The following is an 11,579-nucleotide window of genomic DNA, read 5'->3' as shown; positions in this document are numbered from 1 at the left end:
AAAGCAAGAGAGAGAGAGAGAGAGAGAGAGAGAGAGAGAGAGAGAGTTAAGTATATCTTTGTTTAACCAGACCACTGAGCTGATTAACAGCTCTCCTAGGGCTGGCCCGAAGGATTAGATATTTTTACGTGGCTAGGAACCAATTGGTCACCTAGGAACAAGTCCTACAGCTTATTGTGGGATCCGAACCACATTATATCGAGAAATGAATTTATATCACCAGAAATAAATTCCTCTGATTCCGCGTTGGCAGAGCCGAGAGTCGAACTTCGGACCACCGGATTGGCAGCCGAGCGCGAAAATCACTCGTCCAACCAGGAACAAGAGAGAGAGAGAGAGAGAGAGAGAGAGAGAGAGAGAGAGAGATGCAAAGAAAGGAAATATGACAGAAAACCAAAATAGCAAATAAGAAAATTATTCAATTCGAAGTTTGAGAGAGAGAGAGAGAGAGAGAGAGAGAGAGAGAGAGAGAGAGAGAGAGAGAGAGAGAGAGAGGAAACAATGCAAAGAAAGGAAATATGACAGAATACCAAAAAAAGCAAATATGAAAAATATTCAATTCGAAGTTTGGTGAGAGAGAGAGAGAGAGAGAGAGAGAGAGCGAAATGACGAAAGAAAGAAGAACCTGAAGGAGAGAAGAGGAAGATAGAGAGAGAGAGAGAGAGAGAGAGAGAGAGATGGAAAACTGCAAAGAGGAAAAAATGAGAGAAAACGAGAAAGCAAATATGATTTAAATTGCCTGAATCGAAATATGAAGAGAGAGAGAGAGAGAGAGAGAGAGAGAGAGAGAGAGAGAGAGAGAGAGAGAGAGAGAGAGAGAGAGAGAGAGAATAAAAAGTGATATTGGAAATATGGTAAAAACTATGAACCCAATAACGAACTTTATTGATACCGTTGCAAAGCCTATATAGAGGGTTCTCCACTTGATAGTGTGCAAATATTGTGCAGAACTTATATTTACAAGAGAATAGTACACATGTGGGTTTAGTATATACATGCTTGAGAAAGTATAACACTTCCCACTCAAGGGAAAGTGGAAAATGAGCCGATGAAAATAAAAGGAAAATATTGACAACTTGTGTAGATTAAAGAATCATTTTTAAAAAAAACTAAGAAATTTGACTAGTTAATCAACGACGTTAAAGTCGTGGCTAAGTGATCTGCATAAGTCAACTAATTTTCTACACGTGTTGAATAAAATCTTATATTCATACCTACAAAAAAAATCATCAAGAGAATCTTGACTAATTTATCAACAAGGCTGAAGTCTAGGCTTAATGACCTGAAGAGGTCAACTTTTTTTTTCTAAATAAACCTTCCACCAAAATAGAAAAAATAAAAACATACGGGTTTAAGAGAGACCCTATTCATTCTTAATGAGGTGAATTGATCAGGCCAACTCACTGGGAAACCTGTTAAGAAAATTCTCAGAACTCACAGTAGAATGTGATTAGACCTGAAAGTTTGTTTAGGTTTGAAGCCGAGTGTTTGGTGAACACTACAGAGAGGGAGAGAGCGAATAACATGGGAATACGATTAACTTGATGAAGGAAAGCAGAGATATGATATTATATACAGGGGGACTACTTAGGTAGTAGCCCCAACGGCAGTGAAATCGATCATAATTGAGTTAGGGAAAACTAAATTGACCTGGTAGGTCCTGAGATCCTTGTTCTCTTTAATGTTTTTATATATGTCTTTCCTTTGACGGAGTGAGGAACATATTTAGTTTGTCCTTCCATATATATATATATATATATATATATATATATATATATATATATATATATATAGATATATCACCTCAGGAAAGCCGAAGACTTAACATCAACAGCTGGAAAATAATTAATTAAAATTCTTCTTAAGTGAGGTAAAAAGATGTGTCCTGCATATAAGGAAATCGTATAAAAAACTTGAGTTTCTGGGCCAAATGTATTGCTGCTGGAGGATGAAATGAAATTTCCAGAGTTTTCCTGACATATTTCATAAAGGGATTAGGAGGATAACAATTTGATTTAAAATAATCGTAAAGGATTCCGATTTCTTTGTGGAAAAGACTCCAATCAGAAGTTAATGTCATGGCTCTGTGGAGGAGGGTAGACAACGAATTTAATTTAAAATTGAAAAAGCAAAAACTATAAAAGTTAAGACCAAGGCCTGTGAACGTTGCCTTTCGAAATATACCTATGTGAAAAGGGTCGTCGTCACGGATAACAATCGTATCTAAGAAAGGCAGAAACTCAAGTTTTATATACGATTTCCTTATATGCATGACACCTCTTTTTTACCTCACTTAAGGAGAATTTTAATTAATAATTTTCCAGCTCTTGATGTTAAGTTTAAAGGGAGATTACCCCCCTTAATGCAATCCGGCTTTGTCTACATTTATACTTGCTGCCGATGCAATAGGCAGACTTACGTTGGAAACACGCGCCGCTTGCTTAAGGTGAGATGTGATGCACATATGGGCATTAGTTTCCGTACAGGGTGTAAACTGTCCAACCCAGAGCTATCTAACATTAGAAATCATGGGAAATTTTGTAAAAATAGTATAAGCTATAAGGATTTCAAGATGTTATCAAGTCCATACGAGCATCACCTTCATATTTTAGAATCTCCAGCTATAAAGAAACTAGTTCCAACCTTGAACAACCACTCTTCATCTGTTCCCTTCTACATAGCTTAAACCAAGGCCTTCTTCTTGTTTACTTTCGATGCGTTTCCCATACAGCAACGTCGTTGAGACAAGGTGTCTTTTTTTAACTATTCCTAATTTTAATAATGCATTTTTATTTATTTTTTATATATTTCGTTTTATTTTATTTCATTTTTTAGAATAACTTGTATTTCAATGTTGTGACTTTCCTAGTATTACTTTGTTCAATGTGTTTTTTCATGTCAACAAAAATAATTTAATACTGTATTGTATATCCGTTTTTTATCTTTTATTTTTGCCTGGATGGTGAGACATTGGTCTCGAAACGTCGCAATGAGAATAATGTTACATATGTTTAATGCAGTCTTCTCCAACGCCACCTGATGTGTGTATATATATATAATATATATATAATATATATATATATATATATATATATATATATATATATATATATCCCTATAATATATATATATATATATATATATATATATATATATATATTTTATATATATATATATATATATATATTTATATATATATATATATATATATATATATATATATATATATATATATATATATATATATATATATATATATATATATATATATATATAAAACTTATTTCCATTTAAGTTTTCAGATTCTCACTTTTATTTTCTTGGGAGATATCAGCCATCATTATGCCAAATTTATTTATTTATTAATGCGTTAATTTATTCATATATTTTTTCATACATTTTTCTTTGTTGATAACTAATCTTTTCTTTCTGTATTTTCTATTAAAACTTATTTCTTCTTTCACACAAACACCACTTTCGTTGGAAGCTTGAAGAATTTCGAGTCAGTAGCCTCTGTGGTTTTCTTCCTTATGAATAATAATAATAATAATAATAATAATAATAAAATAATAATAATAATAATAATAATAATAATAATAAATGTGGCGCCGTGGAGGAGTGGGTTAGGTCGTCAATAGACTTAAGTCAAGTTAAGCAACATTGGGGCTGGTCAGTCGTTGGATGGGTGACCGCTCTCCTCGGCGTTGATTCCTTGGGAAAGGATCTTTACCATAATTTCCTCAGTCTACTCAGCTGTAAATGAGTACCTATCCCTGATGGGGTAGGGTCCAGCTATGGGTTAAATAGCAAAACTCAGCAATGATGGAAAGAAATGAAGGAATAAACGACAACGACGTAAATGGAACCTCTGGCAACAGAGGAGCTTCGTCCGGCAACCAGGTATTCAACCCAATTGTAGGGGAAGGACGGTCAGGTACTTGGAGGTCGTCATCCAGCAACTGATCACCACAACGACAGTAATCAACAGCCTGAGATTGGACTACAGAGGCAAAAAGGAAGAAATGGACAAGAGAAGAAAATAAGGAAATATGGAGATGCTACATCAGAAGCAACCCGACGGAGAGAGGATTATAGAAGAAGATTGGCCAACATCTGGAATGAGAGGAATAACACCCCCCAAACAGAGCAGAGGCTGGCAGACCAAGTAAGGAACATAAAGAAAAAGAACTGGCTCTCCCCAACAGAAAGAGAAGAACTGGAAAGGGAAATATCACACGACAACGAATTACACGAAGACGAACTGAGAGGACGATGCCACAGAAGACGACAGGGAGGATGAGGTATCAAACAACGACACACGAAGAAACACCGACGAAGTAACAGAGAGGACGGAATGGGTAGAAAAGATTAGACAATGGATGGAGCCAGATACAGAGAGACAAAGATCCCCTCCATGAAAGCCTACAACACCAAGAAATTAAGGGAGAAAACAAGTGAGGTCAATGAAATAATGGGCCTAATACACACCACCAGTATCACAGAAACAAATAACTTGACATATGCAGGAGCAAGATTAGTAGCAGAACTGATGGGGATTCGAACACCAACACCACCGTCACAACCAACCCAACAGAAACCAAAACAGCAACCTCCTTGGAAAAGGCGCCTGGAAAAGCAAATCATGGTGATGAGATCTGACTTGAGTAAAACTGAAAGAGATGGCAGAAAAAAGGCTACGAAGCAAGAAAACAAGGGAGGAACTCAACGAGAAATACAAAGTACAAAAGAGGGGACTAACCAAACAAACCAATAGAAGAGTTTGTAAAACAGAGGCTTAAGGCCAAAGCACACAAGATCCAACGGTACATGAACAGGAATAAGGGATACCAAAACAGAACAAAACTATCGGAACCAACCAGAAAAGACTATAGAGCCAACTAAGAGGGGAAGACAACCACCCAGAAATTCCTGAAGCCGAACCAAGTAAGAGACTCTGGGAAAACATATGGAGCAATCCGGTATCACACAACAAACATGCAACATGGCTCCAGAAAGTCAAGGAAGAAGAAACAGGGAGAATAAAACAAAGATTCACAGACATCACGACAGACACAGTCAGACACCAACTAAACGAAAATGCCAAACTGGAAAGCCCCAGGTGCGATGAAAGTCCATGGATACTGGCTCAAAAACTTCAAGGCCCTACACCCACGAATAGCAGAACAACTCCAGCATTGTATCTCAAATCACCAAGCACCCAAATGGATGACCACAGGAAGAACATCCTTAGTACAAAAAAGACAAGAGTAAGGGAAATATAGCCAGTAACTACAGGGCCTATCACCTGCCTACCAATAAGTGGAAGTTACTAACAGGTATCATCAGTGAAAGGCTATACAACTACCTAGAGGAGACAAACACCATCCCCCACCAACAGAAAGGCTGCAGAAGGAAGTGTAGGGGCACAAAAGACCAGCTCCTGATAGACAAAATGGTAATGAAGAACAGTAGGAGAAGGAAAACCAACCTAAGCATGGCATGGATAGACTATAAGAAAGCCTTCGACATGATACCACACACATGGCTAATAGAATGCCTGAAAATATCTGGGGCAGAGGAAAATACCATCAGCTTCCCTCACAAAAAATACAATGCGCAACTGGAATACAATACTTACAAGCTCTGGAATAAGACTAGCAGAGGTTAATATGAGGAGAGGGATCTTCCAGGGCGACTCACTGTCCCCACTACTCTTCGTAGTAGCCATGATTCCCATGACAAAAGTACTACAGAAGATGGATGATGCCGGGTACCAACTCAAGAAAAGAGGCAACAAAATCAACCATCTGATGTTCATGGACGACATCAAGCTGTATGGTAAGAGCATCAAGGAAATAGATACCCTAATCCAGACTGTAAGGATTGTATCTGGGGACATCAGGATGGAGTTTGGAATAGAAAAATGCGCCTTAGGTCAACATACAAAAGGCAAAGTAACGAGAACTGAAGGGATAAAGCTACAGATGGGAGCAAACATCAAACACATAGACGAGACAGGATACAAATACCTGGGAATAATGGAAGGAGGAGATATAAAACACCAAGAGATGAAGGACACGATCAGGAAAGAATATATGCAGAGACTCAAGGCGATACTCAAGTCAAAAACCCAACGCCGGAAATATGATCAAAGCCATAACACATGGGCATGCCAGTAATCAGATACAGCACAGGAATAGTGGAATGGACGAAGGCAGAACTCCGCAGCATAGATCAGAAAACCAGGAAACAAATGACAATACACAAAGCACTACACCCAAGAGCAAATACAGACAGACTATACATAACACGAAAGGAAGGAGGGAGAGGACTACTAAGTATAGAGGACTGTGTCAACATCGAAAACAGAACACTGGGGCAATATCTGAAAACCAGTGAAGACAGTGGCTAAAGAGTGCATGGGCAAAGAAGGAGGAACTAATAAAAGTAGACGAAGACCCAGAAATATACAGAGACAGGAGAAAGACAGAAAGAACAGAGGACTGGCACAACAAACCAATGCACGGACAATACATGAGACAGACTAAAGAACTAGCCACGCGATGACAATTGGCAATGGGGACAGAGGGGAGAGCTAAAGAAGGAAACTGAAGGAATGATAACAGCGGCACAAGATCAGGCCCTAAGAACCAGATATGTTGAAAGTATGATAGACGGAAATAACATCTCTCCCATATGTAGGAAGTGCAATACGAAAAATGAAACCATAAACCACATAGCAAGTGAATGCCCGGCACTTGCACAGAACCAGTACAAAAAGAGGCATGATTCAGTGGCAAAGCCCTCCACTGGAGCCTGTGCAAGAAACATCAGCTACCTTGCAGTAATAAGTGGTACGAGCACCAACCTGAAGGAGTGATAGAAACGATCAGGCAAAGATCCTCTGGGACTATGGTATCAGAACGGATAGGTGATACGTGCAAACAGACCAGACGTGACGTTGATTGACAAAGTCAAGAAGAAAGTATCACTCATTGATGTCGCAATACCATGGGACACCAGAGTTGAAGAGAAGAGAGGGATGGATAAGTATCAAGATCTGAAAATAGAAATAAGAAGGATATGGGATATGCCAGTGGAAATCATACCCATAATCATAGGAGCACTAGGCACGATCCCAAGATCCCTGAAAAGGAATCTAGAAAAAACTAGAGGCTGAAGTAGCTCCAGGACTCATGCAGAAGAGTGTGATCCTAGAAACGGCACACATAGTAAGAAAAGTGATGGACTCCTAAGGGAGCAGGATGCAACCCGGAACCCCACACTATAAAATACCACCCAGTCGAATTGGAGGACTGTGATAGAGGCAAAAAAAAAAAAAAAAAAAAAAAAAAAAAAAAAAAAAAAGAAAAAAAAAAAAAAAAAAAAAAAAAAAAAAAAAAAAATAATAAATAACTAATAATAAATAAATAATTTAAATAAATAACTAAAAAAACGACAGTTTCTCGTTACAATTGTTTAAATATTGAAATTTGCTGTATCCAGATGCTTAAAAAAACTTTCTATATCAGGTAAAATTTGAGTTGATACTGGTTATGATTACAATAGATTAAGAATTGGTTATATATGATAGACGGTGGGACAGAGATGACGCCACATTAAAAAATAGCTGAGTATAGTGAAGATTGATTGAATATAAAGGAAATCCTGAGGAAAACTACAAAATATTATTGTATATTGACGTAATCGATGTATAGTATAGAAAGAAACAAAATAAAGAAGAAGCAAATAATAGAAAATTTATATGAGAATAGGATAATAAGATACAATTTAAAAATAAAATTGTAGAAAAACTATAATCAAACATATACGAACTCATACTTTTGGATTAGTTCACGTAGGTAATAATTCTCATTACTGCAGTATGGAATCTTCCTCAGTATTATATCTTAACCAGGATCAAAGATACAAAGTCATAACGTACCTTCCTGGAAGAGTAATTTGGAAATGTCCTGATATCAGAAGCAGAGGAGAAAGACAAAGAGATATTTCCTCTCTCTCTCTCTCTCTCTCTCTCTCTCTGGGGAAATTTATCAAAACGCCACGATGGGTTAGATGAGGGTGTGAGAACAAGCTTGCCTCACGTGCAACTGGATGTATGCCTTTCGTAAGTGGATTAATATTTTTACGCGCGTGCACGCACTCATATACATATACACGTACATGCACACGTAAATCTCTTCACTTTCTCGTATAGTTCGGAATTAGATTAATTAATCAGGCAATGTTTTAATATTTTGTGTTCACTGTTGATATTCTAATGTAAGCAGAGACTCATATATAGATTAAAGAATAGGTTAAACTGTTACCATATGAGTAGGGGATATCTTCTTCTTAATAATAATAATAATAATAATAATAATAATAATAATAATAATAATAATAATAATACGAAACTCCAAAAAGAAATTCAGCAGTACCCAGAATCCATCTGCTAGTAAAATCTAAACGACCGATAAGTCTACGGATTTACCACACCACTTTCCTTATCCTGCCCCCTTTCATATAAAGAATAAAACTTTTATAAACGTTGTTTATATATTTCTCTGCAATAATAATAATAATAATAATAATAATAATAATAATAATAATAATAATAAAGAATGATTAATTACACATATAACAACTTCATCCAAAATTTCATACGTGTTTACCTTTTTTACTTGTCATGTGAAACGTTTGTGAATATAAATTGACATCCATTACTTCCCAATGCATATCTTCCTTTAACTTTTTTCCATATATTTTGCTTTTACTTTTAATTCATTTACAAAAGGCAATTACACGCTGAAAGAACACAAAAAATGCTATTGCCTCCGACGAAAAACGTTTTAGTTATTTTGTGCCTAAAAACTTTTTTTATTGGAAATTGTTGTCCATATTTACATATGTATATTTATATCTACATTTGTGTGCATGTATATTTATACACGCACATACAAAACATATGTACACACACACATCACACACACACACGCATATATATATATATATATATATATATATATCTATATAATATATATATATATATATATATATATATATATACAAAGAGAGAAATGTGATAGTAACTATTTTTTTCTATATAACATCAATTTACAAAAGACAATAAAATATCCTCAGTGATTTTAATGTTTTCCGTGCAAAAAGAAAAATTCTAATTTAGATAGAGGGCAATAAAACCATAAAACTGAACACAATAAACAGTAGCCTGCACTAAGCTCTTTCACGCAATGGCTAAATTATGAACAGACAAGACCTCATTACATAAGACTAAAATATTGCACACACGGGAAAACAAAAAAGCGAACAGGAGTGGATGTAGTCCCTAAATAAAAAGCAACGGGTTTGGGTTTACCACCAAAAAAATATCGAACAAGGTAAAACAAGCAAGTGTTAGTAATGGATTATCTTTTTTTTGGGGGGGTGGATCGAAAAAAAAGCAATTTAAAAAAATGAAAAACAAAAAATTTTTTAGGAAATGCAATATGCCCAACGGCATTTGCGCAACAAAAAAATGAATAAATAAAAATAACGAATTTTAGTGCAGAACTGGAAATGGAGAAATGGAATTATGAAGATTATTTGATCCTGTAAAAATCATAATTCTAAAAAGAACAGAGAAAACTAGTTTCTTTCAGAGAGAGAGAGAGAGAGAGAGAGAGAGAGAGAGAGAGAGAGAGAGAGATTCGGAGCAGCAAGCAATGATATGGAAAAATTGCGAAGAATTACTTATAAGCAAAGGTAGGGAAAATTAATCACACACACACTCACACACACACACACACATATATATATATATATATATATATATATATATATATATATATATATATATATATAAACAAAAAAGACCGAGAAGGGAGAGAGAGAGAGAGAGAGAGAAAGCATGGTAATATCTTACCACCAGGGTGCCACTTGTGATCCAGATAAAAAAAAAAGAAGGAACATTTCTTACTGGTATATGAAGGAGGGGCCATGTAGTGAGAGAGAGAGAGAGAGAGAGAGAGAGAGAGAGAGAGAGAGCATTTCGCGTTCGCCCCGAAAGTAAATTGCAAATCTAGATTCTGTACAGCATTGCAGTTGCAAAACTGTGGTGCAAGTCTCGCCTTCTGATATATCCTTCCTTTGTTCCTTAATATTCTTTCGGATTACGCGCATTTGCAAATAGGACGAAGAAGCAGTCGGTAACGTATATGTTCAAACGGAACCTAGTCTGAGTCTTGCTTTGTTTGAGGGTGAGCCTGAGCCATTTGCTTTGTTTAAGTCTTGATTGAGCTACGAGGAATGATAAAAGGTCCACCGTTGTTTGCATTTCATCCGTCGTTTGAAAATATATTTGTATTATGCTAATATTAAATACCCTCTTCTCCAGGTATGTGGTATCTCCCAAAAAAAGATTGACTATAGTAGATTCACATCTGATGTCTAGATCAGTCACTTACGACGCTCCTGATTGGCTGTTGATAAGCCAATCACAGGGCTGGAAACTCTCAGTCTCTCTCGAGAGGGATACTTCTTTCAAAATTACCCCTCAGGAGTGGTGGAACATACATCCTGCCAATGTGAACTCTCGAGAGTGACTAAGAGTTTCTAGCCCTGTGATTAGCTTATCAACAACCAATCAGGAGCGTCGTAAGGGACTGGCCTAGACATCAGATGCATGCTTGATGTGAATCTACTATAGTAGCTTTTTCGTATCTAGTTCCCCAACAGGCTCAAGGTTGCGCATTGGCCATTGTATCTGATGAGTTAGTTACCTCTATATGTATTAAGACTCTCTGTTACTGGCAGTCTTCTGTTTTAATTTGCATAGCGTCTGTTATCTATGTGTTTCCTTCATCGTATATAATTCTCATGTGTCGAAATATTTTGCCGGTGTTGAAGAATTCTGTCGTACCAAGGTATGTAGAATTTCATTTACGTTTTCCAAGCAACAGTTCTGTCCGATGAATTGTGTCTAAGGTTGTGTTAGCCCGCATTTTGGTGAATGAGAATGTTACGGCGCATTTGCCTATGTTTATTTCGTATTATGTTTATGGACACCTTATGTATTTATAAGGTGTCCATAAAGTCCCAGTAGCATTACAAGTATTTATTGCTCAGAAACCATATAACATAGAGTAATGCAGTTTTTTTTTAGATTGTTCTACATTTCCTCAAGTTTACATTCCGAGCACTTTATTTTACAAAAAAAAAAAAAAAACTGCATTGCTCTTATGTTATATCGTTTCTAAGCTACAAATACTGGTAATGAATGGTACCGGGAATTTATGGACACTGTAAAATATATATATATTATTACAGTGTCCATAAATTCCCGGTACTATTACCAGTAATTATTGCTTAGAAACCATATAACATAGAGTAATGCAGGTTCTTTGCAAAATAAAGTGCTCTGAATGTAATCTTGAGGAAATGTAGAACATTCTACAAAAAATTGCATTACTCAATGTTATATGGTTACTGAGCAATAAATACTTATAATGGTACTGGGTCTTTATGGACACCCTGTATATACATACAGTAAGCAGAGGGAAGCAAAACATAATACGAAA

The sequence above is a fragment of the Macrobrachium nipponense genome, chromosome 9, assembly GCF_015104395.2.
Source record: "Macrobrachium nipponense isolate FS-2020 chromosome 9, ASM1510439v2, whole genome shotgun sequence".
NCBI lineage: Eukaryota > Metazoa > Arthropoda > Malacostraca > Decapoda > Palaemonidae > Macrobrachium > Macrobrachium nipponense.
Note: the sequence above shows the minus strand (reverse complement) of the source record.